This window comes from Symphalangus syndactylus, chromosome 16 (genome assembly GCF_028878055.3).
Source record: "Symphalangus syndactylus isolate Jambi chromosome 16, NHGRI_mSymSyn1-v2.1_pri, whole genome shotgun sequence".
Classification (NCBI taxonomy): Eukaryota; Metazoa; Chordata; class Mammalia; order Primates; family Hylobatidae; genus Symphalangus; species Symphalangus syndactylus.
In genome coordinates, this window is record NC_072438.2 from 14,032,501 (window position 1) to 14,036,146 (window position 3,646).

The following is a 3,646-nucleotide window of genomic DNA, read 5'->3' on the forward strand; positions in this document are numbered from 1 at the left end:
CTGACACCATCATCAGCGGTGGGCACATGGCCCTTCGGAGCCTGGGCAGCCTGGTCTCACAGGCAGACTCGCAGACGGGGCAGCGAGTGTCCGGGACAGTGCCAAGAGTGGGGTGTGTGATTTTTGCAGGCGTCTGTGATGGGTCTCTTTAGGGACAAATGTCAACAAGGGACAAGACAGGGCACTTTCCGCCAGCGCCCCTCCATGCGCTGCATTCCTTTTCCAGATCGCCCCCTAGATGCCTACACAATATCTTTAAAGCAACACAGAAGTTTTTATTTTATTAAAAAGTATAGCCTACTTAAACGCGAGATGACATATATAGAGTTTAATTTTATGGTCCCTCCGCAGGGGAGCGGCCTCCAGCCTTATTCTCCACCGCTCGGATCTGTGTGGTTTCAGTCTGTTCTTGGTGTGGTCCTCATACATACAGCTCTCTGTCTGGTTTCTTTGCTCTTTCTTTTTTCTTTTTCTCGTCACACAGGGAACCTTAAAGACAGACCCCTCTAAATAACACTTTGTGGATACATGTGAAGTATAGCCACCACTGTTTTCCTGGCTGTTATTTTTCCAAGTCTTGGAGAGAAAACATCCTCCTCTGATGGCCAAAGCCCTGGAATCAAGGGTCTCCACGTACCCCGCCTAATACCCGACGTAGCCCTTGGTGCACCATCCTTGTGCTGTGGCTGGCGGTGTCTCAGCCTGAAACATAAACCTTACACACCCGAGGAGCGATGTGCTCCCTGAAACAGACAACCACACGCTGTTAGGGAGAGAAGGATGGAGATAGGATGGAGACAGGATGGAGATAGGATGGAGATATGGCTCTTCTCATCTTGGAAGCCAGCAGGGCATCCCGGAGCAGGAGGCTGGCCAGGCTCCCCAAGCCAAGGCATTGGTCTGTCATTAGGCGTCTGTTAGGGTGCAGTGCCGGCCGTCACAGGATGCTGATAAGTGCACTGAGAGGTGGATGAAACACCAAAGTCTGTTTCCCCGTCCGCTGTGGGTGTTGCCTCTTTGTGTGTGTCCCGATGTTCCTGCCTGTGAGTCGGCCTTACTCCGCTTCCTTAGCGCCCATGACATGCCAAGTCCCGTTTCGCACTCAGCTTCTCACCTGCCCGGCTCGGCTAGGGAGGGGGAGTTTTTAGCACCTAATATGCTTCCTGCCTTTGAGTGATCTGAGCCTGAGCAACTGGAAACCCCCATTTCTCGTTAGTGCAATGTCATATCTGATCCAGGAAGCCTGGAAAATAAAAGACGATGCATTATAACTTGCGGAAGTACCAGATCACTTGTTATGAACTTGTGTGATTTTAAAGGCAAGGCCCCTTCTGCAAGCAGTGCTTGCGGAGGGCACCCGTTCCAGGCTCGTTGCTGGGTGTGCGAGTGGGGCAGGTGAGGCCTTGGGGAGGGGCCAAGTGTCTGCATTAGGCCCCGTAGGACATTCCCCAGAGGAAGCTTGCACAGACGCATTCCTGGACCCTCACCAGGGCCAGGCCTTCTGCTGATGGCAGTGATGAGGGAAACCTGATATGCACCTGCCCCGGAGGCTGGGGAGACAAAGGCAGCCAGGCTGATCGCTGCTCTGTGGAGCTGGCCCCAGGGAGGTCCCAAATACACCCCCAGGTCAGGGGAGTCTTTCTAGACAAGATGCTGCCCAAACTAAGTCTTGGTAAATGGGAGGTGAGGGAATAAATACCTCCCCAATAAGGGAAGGGCATCCCGGGCAGCTGGAACAGCAGTAGCGGAGGCGCTGAGGCTGGAAACAGCCTCCTGGGTTCTGGAAAATTCGGTGGCTGGTTATGGCTGAGCACAGGGCCAAGGAAAAGGCTGGAAGGAAAGAGACTGCAGGCAGGGCTCCCACACGGGATCAAACAGTGCCCTGCTGGGATTAAACACCTCATCATCTCTAATCTTATTCCAATGACATTCATGATTCTTTTGAACTTTGGGTCTTCCCCCAAAAAGCTTGTCCATACACAAAACCTGCCATCACCGTCTACCCAGTTACACACTCAGAAATCAGCATTCTCCTTGGTTTCTTCCCCCGGCCCCAAAGACAACTGTCAGCAAGCCCTGGTAAGTGCCGCCTCCCAAGCATCAACCTACGGCTCTCCACCTGCACAGACACCACCATGGAATTATCCAGTGGGACATGCTGAGAACAGGAGGTGGCACTCTGACCCATGACCCTGGACATAGGTGTAAGCCTGGTCTGGCCCTGGCAGCCAGAACATGCAGGCACCCTGGCCACGCTCAGGCCCTTCCCCTCCTACAGCACAGCCTTCCTCTGCTGTCTGCTCCCACACTTGCCCCTGGGCAAATCATGTCCACCCAATGCCAGAGTGATGCTTTGAAAACATCAGTCAGATCACACCAAGCTCCCAGTGGCCTTCCTCCGTGGCCTCAAGAGCCAGGCCTTATGTGATCCCCACTTGCCATTCCTGTCCCCTCGGCCCCTATATTTTTCCCCATGGTCACAGCCCTGAACTGTGGCTCTCTCTTAGTTCTGCAGACACCAAGCCTTCCTTCCAGCTTTCACCCACGATCTCCCTCCTGGGGGAGCTCTGCTTCTTCTCAACACAGGGCCCCTCCCTTCCTTCTCAGTTCAACTCAGAAGCTCCCCTGTCAGACAGGGCCCTCTGCTGACTTTCCAAATTGCCACCCATCCCCGCACTCCTCACGGTACCTCCTCATGCCCTCTGTGTATCAGCAGTTTCTTCTATTTTATTTTATTTTATTTTATTTTATTTTATTTATGTATTTATTTGAGAGAGTCCCGCTCTGTCACCCAGGCTTGAGTGCAATGAGGCAATCTCCGCTCACTATAACCTCCACCTCCCAGGTTCAAATGATTCTCCTGCCTCAGCCTCCCAAGTAGCTGGGATTACAGGCATGCACCACCACACCTGGCTAATTTTTTGTATTTTCAGAGAGACGGGTTTCACCATGTTGGCCAGGAATGGTCTGGAACTCCTGACCTCAGGTGATCCTCCTTCCTCAGCCTCCCAAAGTGCTGAGATTACAGATGTGAGTTACCGCGCCCGGCCCACAGTTTCTTCTTTCTCGCTTTATTGACCGTTTCCCTCCGTCAAACCCTAAGCCCGAGGACTGATAATTTTGTAACCGCGCTCTATGAACTGGGAATGTCTTTGGAGTATTTCGTAGCAAGGCTGGAGCCCATCTGGTTTCTGTGCTCTCCCCAAAGAGTCTCATGGCGTTCGTGCTTCTAGAACAGTGCTGTCCTATCACGCTGCCTGTGATGACGAGGACATTCTACATCCACACTGTCCAACACGGCAGCCACCAGCGCTTGAAATGCAGCTGATGCGAGTGGAACAGAGATTTCAATGTAACATTTAGAGTTAAGGAGCCATGTGTGGCTGCTGGCTGGGTACTAGACAGTGCAGCACCCTGAGGACTAGAAACCGCTGCTGCCCTAAGCTGAGACATGCATGTCCACAGGCCTTGGGATCTGTCACTCTTGTCTCGCAACAAGTGTTCGTTGGTGCCTGGTCTATAGAATCAATTGAGAATGCACTTGCTGAGCATGCATCTGTGCCTGGCACTGTCCTGGGTGCAGGGGTGTGCTTGGCACAGTTCTTGCCCTCCAGGCTCATGACGTCTGCCATCTGAACCTCAGAGC

The 3,646-nt window shown here is 52.9% G+C and overlaps 1 protein-coding gene across 6 annotated transcripts in view; it reads left to right on the forward strand.

Annotated features, from left to right (window-relative positions):
• ABLIM2 (actin binding LIM protein family member 2) overlaps positions 1-1,271 on the forward strand; it is a 190,657-nt gene extending 189,386 nt beyond the window's left edge. For all 6 annotated transcript variants that reach the window (XM_055245502.2, XM_055245496.2, XM_055245499.2 and 3 more), the window contains one exon: positions 1-1,271. This exon is cut by the window's left edge and continues 504 nt beyond it. The gene's annotated coding sequence lies outside the window, so the exon portion shown is untranslated.
• Positions 1,272-3,646: the final 2,375 nt, after the last annotated feature.